The 11,928-nt window shown below is 37.8% G+C and overlaps 1 protein-coding gene across 2 annotated transcripts in view; it reads right to left on the reverse strand.

Annotated features, from left to right (window-relative positions):
* Positions 1–10,305, reverse strand: part of arhgef37 (Rho guanine nucleotide exchange factor (GEF) 37) — a 37,346-nt gene extending 27,041 nt beyond the window's left edge. Inside the window, exons 1-3 of one of the 2 annotated variants that reach the window (XM_041990005.1) lie at positions 10,205–10,305; positions 2,649–2,842; positions 2,254–2,357 (exon numbers count right to left, since the gene is read on the reverse strand). The gene's annotated coding sequence lies outside the window, so the exon portion shown is untranslated. Of the gene's footprint in view, positions 1–2,253; positions 2,510–2,648; positions 2,843–10,204 lie in introns of those variants that run through there. The other variant, XM_041990006.1, reaches the window with a different exon arrangement.
* Positions 10,306–11,928: the final 1,623 nt, after the last annotated feature.

Here is an 11,928-nt window from a genome sequence, read left to right on the forward strand (position 1 = left end):
TGGCTGCATAAGCTGGTCATTTCTGTCAGCATCTCTTCTGTTTTCACAGCTGTACTGTCTCAACAGCACATGTCAAAAGCGGCAGATTAAACTAAAATATGATGCAGCTGTTACACGTACGTTGTAGACATTGAAGACTGTAAAACTAAAACAGTCTGAACTTTGCTGAGAACTGCCATGCTGTGCAGGACTTCATTATTACATAAACAACATCTGTCATACATCTACAGCAGATACGATGACGAGTTATTCAGTCAGTGATAAATACAGTTATCATTATAGTGACAAAATAAGACGGCTTGTTTATTGCTTGCTGTACAGACACATGCAGAGAGGGGTGGAGGTAATGTCATGGATACTTTGAACTGAAGCGCCACATGTTAGCCCACCAGGAGGCTGGCAAGTTGCTTATGGGATAACAAACGCTGCCACTGCTGTGACAATTAGGCATGACACGGTTCAGCTCAACAACGTTCTGTGGCTTTATGGGTTGGACAGTGCTGACCATTTTATCTTTGACTCAGTGATTAAATTACAACGTCTGTGTGAGGAGTTACTCATGACAACATTTAACATTGGGCTGAAGCTAGATTTTCTTCCATGAATCATAATCCTGATACCACAGTAACATCTTTATGATACATTACTTTGAGAGTTAACATTATTTTCCCCACACTGTTATGTTCTGTTCTAGGGTCACGTTGAGTTTATACAACACCCTGATAAGATGCTGAACTGTTGTGTAAGTAAATTCTCACACTCAACCGTAGCATGCTGCATAAACACACACAAGTTGTTTTCAGTCTCTTTGACTTGAATATGAAGTCCAACCATTGAAATGAGCTTATACAAGTTAAAAATGAAGTGTGCAAAATGAAAGTTTTTTATTTACTTTGCAGATTAAAATGATGTATATCCAACAGTGCTCCCTAGTTTTTCATGTGAGAGCATTTAAAGCCTGTTTTGATAACCACAAGAAAGCAGAACTTCAAGTATTTCTACATACACTAATACAAATTTTGGTACATCACACTTACTTGCTCAAAAAGGTTCATTTTGTGTTCTTTCATAATATATGAAGAAAGGAAGACTGCTGTTGCCAGTCGAAACATGATAAGGTAAAACAAACATCTTCTACTTCAATCTTTGAAAGAAGCAACCTTTAATATATTCACTTCCTTTTCACACCAGGATTTTACTACAACTGGTATTGAGACTAATGTTTCTACACCATCTTTGTCACAGATGGTGTGGAAACGTTAGTCTCCCTGAAGTTTGCACAATAAAGCTGAAAATTCATCAGTGAGCTCCAGCTCTTTCTACTTTTTTAAGTCTGATGTCCTTTAAATGTGAAGCACCTGATTCAGCTGGTGTTGTGCCTTTATTTCATTCAAATAGATGGAACAGTGAACCTTGTATGGCGTGGTAAGGCCTACGTAGCTATGCACATACTTGCAGGGGTGATTCAACCTCCAGCAACATTATCAGCATTTGTTAATCCATTTTGAGAGCATTCATATTGTATGATTTTAGTCAGAGCATCATTTTAACATGCAATTTAAAAGTTTGGTTTTGATCTAACTAACAGGATAATGAGTTGTTCCTTAGTACCTTTGTTTTTGACAGTCATCTTAATTTGATGTCATCTTAACAGCTATGAAAGGACACACACACACACACACATACTGCCTGAAAAAACAGGTTAGTATGGGTGTTGTCATTTATTTAGTCTAATCCTAACCCTTCCCTCCAAAAAAAGAGGTTTAGGGGTTTCTAAGCATATGGTGACCTACAGATCAGGATTACTGAGAATTACAACTTGAGCTAGAAGCTAAATCTCATTCTTTTTACTAATGATGGAAATCACTGTAGATCCACAATCAAACCTCAAACTGCTTTGTAAAATATTTCTATAAGTTTGGTCTTTGCTATGGTTGTTATGATAGACTGTAGAGTTCAAACAGAATTAAACGCTTAATAAATAGCTGACTGTAGAGGTTATCATCTACCATGAGTGGTGCTACTTTCTAAAAAGTATTAACAATCACAAACGTGTCTTAAAACAGAAAAATATAAGACGAGCTAAAACTATCCCATTTCAGAGTAAGTAATCAGAGCTTAAGGGTAAAAACATCTGCTGGTCACTAGCTGCACCAAAACACATGCAAAGTCACCAATTATCCTGACAATAGAACTGTGTGTGAGGGACAGAGAACCATTAACAGTATTTACAGGTGATGAGGGTGTTATTACCTTCTGCAAAAGCCCTGATTCAGCTGTGGTGAACCGTGATTTCCGCTCTTTATCTGTTGGGCTGAGTCTGGACTGAAGCAGAATCTGCTGCAGAGGAGACACTGCTGCAAGGAAAACACAAACACACTGCTGTAACTTTCTCCAGTGACTCACACACAGGAGGCTGCTGCTGGGACTCATGTGGCAGGAGTGTGTGAGGGTAGATTTAAGAGTGTGTGCGAGTGAGAGAGAGAAAAACACTGAATGTGAGTGTGAGGAAATGGGGGATGGGAGTGGATGGGAGGGAAGTAAATGAGGGGAGGGTGGCCACACACACATTCACAAACACACATACACATGCTGCTGAATAAGCTGACTGACTGCAGCAGCTGTTTAGAAGAGGAAGTGGTGCTTACCTTAAACAGATGCTGATTGGCTGACAAGTCCTCACAGTGGTCTGAAGGACCAATCAGATGAGACCTTGAGGGGCTTCATGTGACACAATGGGGACCAATGAAGACCGAGAAGCTGAAGTGATTGAAGTTTTCCACTCATAAAAAACAAAAGCACAGTGGGACAGCCCATCTTCTTCCAGTTTCAAAGGGACTGTCTGGTGGAAAGCAACCAGAGATTTAAAGTCACTCCTTTAAATTTTTTTGTGTCAGCCTGAAATGTGAGATTTAAGGAACTTTTGTCTCAGTTTTATTTTAGTTAAGAGCACTCACTGGTCACCTCAACGGCATTCAAATTAGAGTTTGAATAAAAGTCTGTAAGTTACTGAGTCCACATACATATAAACAGAAAGCTTGAATTTCTTCAATAAAGAACAAGTTAACCCCAAATTCTCCCCAAAAAGTTTCCATCCATTCCACACAAACAGATTAAAACAATGGTTTTGTGATGCTAAAAGCAAAGACGAGATAAAAAAAAAAGAAAAACACCAGATTTTTGACTGCACTGAGAAATATCACCAGGAAACATAACATACATTTCCACTGCTATGTTTATGTCACACAGCTGAACGCATCTATGACAGAAACTAATCAGTTTCTGATGCTACAGACTCGTCATGAAGAAAAAAATATTACAATGGTTGTGTTTCTAATCTAAATTTAAGCAAAATGTTGATAACTTTTTGGCACACAAGCCTCTGGGAATCCCTATCCAACTATAAATTTATTTTGGATGGCATTACCTTAACTCCCAGTGTTATTCTGAAATAACAAGGTGCCATTTTTTTCTGGATTTGTTTAAAAATTCACAAATCAAAACGGTTTCCTGGAGTGGCTGTCTTTTAACTACAGAACTTTAAAAATCAGTAGCGCTTTTTACCAAAATGGCACTGAAAACCTCCCCATGTATTTATCACATCCAGGCTGGATTACTGTAATGTCAGGTGTCAATAATTAACTGAAAATCTTTTAGCTGATCCAAAATGCTGCAGCCAGAGTACTGACTGCAGCCTGGACAGTCCACATTTAGTTTGTAAAATATGGAATCTAACATTTCTAAAGCCTGGTACACACATAACGTATTTGGGCTGTTTTTGTCCTGATTTTGCCTCTTCCCGACCTCAGACGGCATACGCCCGATCATCGTGAGATTTCCCTGTCCAATTATCATTTGGTCTGTGGTGTGTTATGAGCCGATTTGTCCCGATAATTGGCTCCGAAATGGGTCGTAGCCGACAATTGGGAACATTAAACATATTTAATATTCCAGTGCCGATTTCTGAAGAACACAGACGACTCGTGCATTGTGACTGCGTGGGTGGTGATGTGGCACAGAATGTAGCCAATCAGAGAGCGAGCTGGCTGGGGAGCAAGGAAGTAAATAAAGTCCGTGTTCACGCTGTCTCCAGTCTGTTGTTCTTTTTAGTTCAGGCTTTTTCTGTTAACAATAGTCCCAAGACCACCATCACTCCCTCGTCCTATATATCCTCTTCCATGCTGTGTGTTGTGTTTTCCGAATGTTTCTATGTTTCTTCTTCTTCGTTTTTGCCGGTTGTTGCTATGGTTCTTCTTCTACGTTTCAACGTTTGTCCGGCTCGGAGGACTAGATTGTAGATGAGTTGCTGGACAGCATCGTCATGTGTGTGTTGTTCCGTGATTACATTTTGGGAGCATACCACACACAGTACGATCAAAACTGATTTTTTTTTATCTTCAAGTATGAGGTCTTAACCAGATAAAACATCTCATAAGATCAAAAAAATCATTATGTGTGTACCTGGCATAAATCGCTCAAAAGTTACAATATTTTTAAGTCCCTTATCTGAAAATTTTGATTCCTCATTATCCAACAACAGTACTTCCCTCCCAAATTGTAACCTTTCCAGACTGCAGCCAGTTTCCAGGTCCAAAAGGGGGGAAGAGCTTTTAATTTTTGGGGAGCCAGCTCCCCATCAGGGTATGAAATGTTGACAACCTGTGGACTAAAAATGTATGTCAATATCACTTTTGTTTGTTAATCAGTTTTTATATGCTAGAATAACCAATTTTATGTAAATACATCTGTTCCAGCTTAAAAAAAAAAAAAAACTACAAAAATAAATACTAGCATCACATGCTTGTGCTGAAGAAAATGGCAGAGGTCTTCTTTTTTATTTTTTTAAAAACTTTTCAAAGTATAATTTTGTTTTGAGTCTTTCTTCACAATTTAGGTTACCACATCTTTTACAGACACAAGTAGCTAATCCTTCACTTCACCTGATGACACAACATAGGTTGGGTTAGTTACTGAAAACCAGGTAATGGAAACGTGACTAATTCTCATTCTATATTTAGAAACAGTTCAAAGGCTTGCTTTGAACTGAATACACAATTCATGGTTAAATGAATGAATGAATGAAATGAATGAAAAATACTTTATTAATCCCAAAGGGAAATTCAATATTGTAGTAGTAGTAGTATTTTTTTTTTTTTTTTTTTTTTTTTTATAAAACAAAACAATCACATTAATTAATTAAGGGCTTTGTTCTTCAGCCTGATAGCTGCTGGAAGGAAGGATCTTCTGTATCTCTCTGTCTTGCATCGGACTTGAACAAGCCTCCCACTGAACACACTCTGTTGTTTCGTCACGGCGTTGTGTAGAGGGTGTGAAGGATCTTCCATTATCTTCGTCAGCTTGTACAGAATTCTTTTTTTGATGATCAACTCCAGCGGCTCCAGAGTTACTCCAAGCACAGAACCGGCTTTCTTGATCAGTTTGTTAATTCTTTTCAAGTCTCTGGTTCTGATGCCGCTGCCCCAGCAGATTGCTGCAAAGCTGATTGCACTTTCAACAACAGACCTGTAGAACATTTGTAACATTTTGGTGCAGACGTTAAAAGATCTCAGCTTCCTTAAGAAGTAGAGTCTGCTCTGACCTTTGGAAACATGGCTCTGTTTAGATTTGTTTCTCCAGATATTGTCAGGTTCATAGTGAAACCTGTTAAACATGACCTACTGAGTCAGTAGGGTAGCTCGTCTAGGCATTATAAAGTGGTGCGATATGTTGTCTCAACTCCCAGCACTTAAAATTACAAGAGGTTGGAGTCTCAGGAGACACTAACAGAGGCACAAGTTCATATGGTCACACCATGTTCAACTGAGGTCTGAAAAGAATTATAATGAGATGCAAGAATGGACCATCCTGATACAATGAAGGTATTCATAGCAGTCTGACTTGATGAGTATGGAATGAAGGAGGCGTGAAGGCAGGAGTAAATCTGGTTCAACACATCGGTATGTCAAGGAGGAATGTTGCTGAGCTTCTTTATCAGCTGACTTGTGTTAATCTGATGGCAACTCAAGGTGTACGTCAGAGGAAAAAAAGTAGTTTGAGAATAAACAAAACATTTAGTCATTACTTCATAATGACGTCTGATAGCAGACATCCTGCTCAGAGATAAAATCCGCTTTGCCAAGTAGAAAAATGCTGGATTCCAAGAAAGTATGCAGCAGAGCCCCTAATGTTGCACAAGTGTTGACAGATTGTGATAATACTTATGACATAATGGTAACGCTTACTTTTTTTGCAGATATAACACGAGCAAAGTCCACCAAATCTAGACTGGTAGTGTGAAACAGATACGACACACTGTGCTTAAGGTCAGTGAGAAGCCATGTTATTAGGGCTGCATGGTGGTGTGGTAGTTAGCGCTGCTACCTCACAGCAAGAAGGTCACTAGTTAAGAGACTCAGCTGGGGAGGGATTCAAACAGCCTTTCTGTGCAGAGTTTACATGTGCGAGTTCTCTCCAGTACTCTGGCTTCCTGCCACTGTCCACAGACATGCATGTTGGGTAAATTGGTCACTACATGTTCCCAAGTAATGAGTGTGTGATAGTCTGGCTGTGTAGGTCCTACGATAGACTGGCGACCTGTCCAGGGTGTCCCCTGCTTCTCGCCTAGCAACTGCTAGGATAGACTCCAGCCCCCTGTAACCCTGTATAAGCAGTACAGAAAATAGATGGATGTTTTACTAAAAGGATCTAATTTATTTTTCAACAATAAAAGCAATAAAGAAAAAAAATTATACTGTTGGTTACTAGGGATAGAAACAATACATTGATCTGATTGATTCAATAACAATCCAACAGCATTGAACCAAACTGAAAATACTGACCAAACATTAATACGGTAATCATTTATTTGTAAGCTTAACTTAAGAAATGCATGTAATTGTTTATATGTCCTTTGTTGTAACAATCAAAATGTATCCATGTATCCATATCCAAAGATGTGGTGTGTAACTATAATAAAGTCAAGCTATACTACCTTGGTTATTATAAGTTTTAAAATTTTTAAAAGTTTTAAAATTATTTTATTTAATACTCCAATTCGCAATGAGGTTCACACTTTGTGGCAAAATTTATATCAGCCAGCAAATTGATATCATGTCATGATTAAACAGTGAATTCAAAATATATTCAGTATCTTCATTCATTCATTCATTTATTCATTCTCTGTACCGCTCAGTCCATTATGGGTCACAGGTAAGCTGGAGCCTATCCCAGCATTTTTAGCAGGTGAGGTGAGAAGTTCAGTATATTAAACTCATTTTTCCATCATCAATCTACACTCATTACTTTACCATGACAACAAAAATAATCAAAGAACTTGACACAATTAGTCAACCCAGGTCCTATTTAAGAAACCAGGAAGCACAAATCACCTGCTAGTACCATCTGAACAGTTAAGCATGGTGGAGGCAGCATCATGCTGTGTAGGTGGTTTTCTACACTTGTGTGTTTTCTAAAACACATAAGTGTCTAAGGAACTCTGTGAATGTCCTTAAATGGCCAACCAGTTCTTGCTTAGTACTGAGTAAAGCATCTGAATCCTAAATGTGATATTTCTTTCATTTTTTTTATAATAAACAACAATTTCTATAATTTTGTGTTTGTACTGTCAATATTAGGTGTGGATTGATGAGGAGGAAAAGTCAATTTAACTGTTTTTTACATAAGGCTGTAACATAAATGGTTGAATTTAAAGCAGGCTGAATACTTTGAGGTCAATGTATGTATATCGGATTTGAGCTTCACAGAAAGGCCTCTGAACCAAACTGTCCTGTAAAAATCATCTTAATATTTAATCACTGCATTCTAAAAAACAAAAAACAATTCAAGTATTAGCTACAAATGATTTTAGTCTGCAAAGATGACAAACACACTGCTGTATTTTCTTACAAATCACTTCTATGTAGGACTCTAAGACAGAACAGATTCTATCATAACTCTCCACATTTGTACCTCCCATGCACATGCAGTCAGACTAATATCAGGAGTGAAGAAGGAAGGTAATTCCAGTAATGACAAGTGAGGTAAGACGTGTTAACTAAACACCGTTCTATGTCAGGGGTAAACAAACAGCTCTTATAGACTTACTCAATGTCTGTCTGCTCCTGTTTGTTTAAAATTTGTTTTGACTATCTGAGTTGATCATCAGCTGTACTTTGTCTACAGCACAGTAACTTTACATGATGAAATAAATTACAAACAGAACAAAGGTGGAGTGATGTATTACTGAGTATGAAGCAACATTTAGGGTAACTGCAGTGTTGTGCTGGTTCCTAGCTACTATATCTGTCTGTTTTACATGAGAACTTGACAGCTTCACTTTGGTGATCAAGATAAACACGGTGATCAAGGTAAACTGACTGGTTTTTCAAACAGATATATAATAAAAGCAAATATGAGAAACTGTCCCTCCTGAAGAATCAGGGGACAATACTAAAAAAAAAAAAAAAAAAACACATTTTTTTTTATTTCATTGTCAGCATGATTGCCTCCTCCTTTAAAGCACTTTGATCCTCTTTTGATATTGTTGTTATTAGCTAAAATGAAGTAGCAGAGTCTCTTAAACCTACACAGGAAGGCTTCTTCCTGGTGCAGACCGTGTGACAGAAGAAAAAAAAAGCTGAAGGAAGATGACAATGCTGAAAATAATACTTGTGAATGCATCCTCTTTGCTAAGTCAGCATTAAATCTTCCTGTCAAACTCGTGCTGCAGCAGCATTACTGGCAATGATGACAGAATTGTGAGATACGAAACATTGTGGGTATATTTATATTAGTTTAGGCAATCAATATTTATTTATATTGCGCTTTACAACACTCAAAGGTGACCAAAGTACTTTCCAATAAAACTAGTGCAAAAGCAATAAAATTGTGAAACGAGAAGTACATCAATAAAATATAATAAAAGTAAATAACATGTCACAGGTATTAAAGGCCAGTCTGAATAATATGTTTTGGCTTGGGGTGCGGGGGTTCAGTATCATGCCTATAAACATAAACACAGGGGTGGTGATGAGTGTGGGGAACGCAAATGTCTGCTGTAAAAGCAACAATCTCATCATACTGATTTTATATGAATGTGCCAGTAAGTACAAACATGACTGCATTGGTCAGTAGGATCAAAGAATAGTAGTCATCAGGCCCTTCAGCTGGAACACTGCAGGTCACAGATGGCTTTATAACTACTAATCATTGATCTAAAAAGGGACCTTTTTTCTCAGTACGACTGAAAAACACAAGAAATCTTTTTGTTTTTTTGGTTTTCTACAGTACCCACTAAGCAATGAGTGCCTTACTATTACAAACTCATCTGGTTTTAAGCAGCTTTCCTCTTCTCTCACATATCTGAATATTTAAAAATGGGCAATGTGTGCTATGAGTGTATACATTTTAAAGAGGGTTACTAAAGTCTCACTAATTTTAACCTCTTTTTCACAGCTGATGAAAAGCAAAGTAAATATCTGTCATCCTCATGTATACGCAACACTAAAGTATAAGGCTACATCCATGATGGTACCCAGAATGATAACAATAAAAAGACACTAGAAACAACGGGGAAAAGAGGGATAGTAACATTGGCTTTCATGTTGTTTAAAGAACATAAACAAACAGACTTCGAGACAAAGCTGCTCTAAAAAAAAGTTTCTGAGCCAAACAACCATCAGCTAAACACTGACTTCACACAAAAACACACACACACACACACAATATAATTACGTTTCTATATACATACGTGTGTACATTCAACATAAACTAATCATTCTGTAAAAAGGGTTAATATAGGGGCAATTTATTTTTATTTTCCTTTAAACAGAAAAAATGCCGGACCCAAACGTTTTCATTTTTTGCCAAACATTCCTGTTATCTACCACAGACAACAGGTGATAAATGACACTTTATGTTTAGCAACAGCCAGTTTCTGATTTCGTTTTGAATCACAGGGGATAAAACCAATAAAAATTACATTTAGTTTTTTTTCATGTTTTCAAGTATTTCCTTCTATCACGTTAAGACATTAACGTTTGCCTCGTGGGGAGATTTAAAAATCAGAATGTCGTCACTTAACTACTGCAAAACGAAATATGAAGCCCTCATTTAGGTTTCGTTTGGAGAAAAATGACAGTCTGTCTGCTGAGTCGTGATATAGAATGCCTAGTATTTTTTAAATAAATGTGACAAAATCAATTACCATGCTGTTACTGTCCTCTTGACACGTTTTTACTCCTGCGAAGATGTCCGGAGTCTCCACGATAACAAGCTCTACTTCACCTGTTGTCAGCCAGCGCCAGAAGCCTGTCAATTAACCTTTAAACGGAAAAATCATGACTTCCGGTTACTACGTTCCTACTTTACGAAATAAAAGTGGCAATATCCGGTTCGTTTTTGTTTTTCTTTTGTTTTTTCTTTTAGCACAGAGCTTCTTATAGGTCCAAGACGCCAATATGTATTTTCTAAGCTGTAAATATTATATAAACTTTAAATTGGCACTTTGAAAAGTAAAGAAATTGCAAATTTACCCATAACAATGCACACACTGACAGGATACAATAGAAAAAAAAATATTTACAAGAGAGGCTCAAAAACAAAGTTAAATTAAATTAAATAGCAATATACACACACACGATGTACAATTCTGATTATAGATTGTTATAATTGGTTCAGTGCAGAGGTGATGATCATCTCATCATGGAGGAGTTAGTGTACAGGGTTAGTGCAAAAGGGAAGGAATGATTTCCTGAACCTTTTATGACAGCGGAGCTGCACCAGTCTGAGCTCAGTTGTCCCTCCAGTATACTCCAGTAATGGATGGAATGAGTTGTCCATGATGGAGACCAGTTTGTCCAGAGACCTCTTGTCTTTGACTGTCTCCAGGTGGTGTTCAATTGTCTTACCATCCTTATGGATCTATTACGACCTCGTACAGGGGTATGATGGGCGTAACAAAAGAATGAGAATTGTGGACAGATGTAAAACCGGGAGATAACAGAATTTATTGGTACAAATGGGAATGAGGATAAATACAAAGACAAATGGGTGTGAATCACATGTTGGGGTTAGCAAAGCTGCTTAAATCATGAAACCAATCTAACAGCTATTTTCTAAAGTTAACTCAAAACAAGCCAGTAAAAAGCAAAACTGAAAATAACCAAAAACGTTAACTGGCCTAGTAATCTTCTATATAGCAACAAAAGGTGAAGCAGCTCTAATATCTAAAATTTAACCAAAAGAAATATTATAAACTACAAACCCAACCCATTCTACTTTCATCCCAGTACACAGCATCTGTGTTGATCCTCTAGTCCAGTCTGCTGTCCAAATGCACACCAAAGTATTTATAGCTGTCCACAACCTCCACCTCCTCACCCAGGATCCTGATGGGCTGGTGAGCAGGTTTCTTCCTCCTAAAGTCAATAACCATCTCCTTTGTTTTGTTCACATTCAGAAGGAGATGGTTCCTGCTGCTCCTGTCCACAAAGTTTTTCACCAGCTCCTTGTTTTCCTCCTCCTGTCCATCTCTGATACATCCAACCCCCGCAGAGTCATCAGAATATTTCTGCAGGTTGCACGAGTCAGTGATGTATTTAAAATCAGAGGTGTATAGGGTAAAGAAGAATGGTGACAGGACCGTCCCCTGAGGTGCTACTGCTTCACCAACCACCACATTAAACAGGGTATTCCCCAGCTGAACAAACTGAGGTCTGTAAGATAATCTGTGCTCTAAGAGATGAGGGATGTGGTAACACCACCCTGCAGCAGATTCCCACTCAGTAAAGACAGTTGGATGGTGTTAAAGGCACTAGAAAAATCAAAGAACATGGTTCTGAACATAAAATATTTGGTACTGATCCAGTACCAAGTAAATAATCTGTTGAATTAACACATCCATTTTTTAAATGCAATAATGCATAAACA

Source organism: Melanotaenia boesemani, chromosome 7, assembly GCF_017639745.1.
Source record: "Melanotaenia boesemani isolate fMelBoe1 chromosome 7, fMelBoe1.pri, whole genome shotgun sequence".
Taxonomy (NCBI): domain Eukaryota; kingdom Metazoa; phylum Chordata; class Actinopteri; order Atheriniformes; family Melanotaeniidae; genus Melanotaenia; species Melanotaenia boesemani.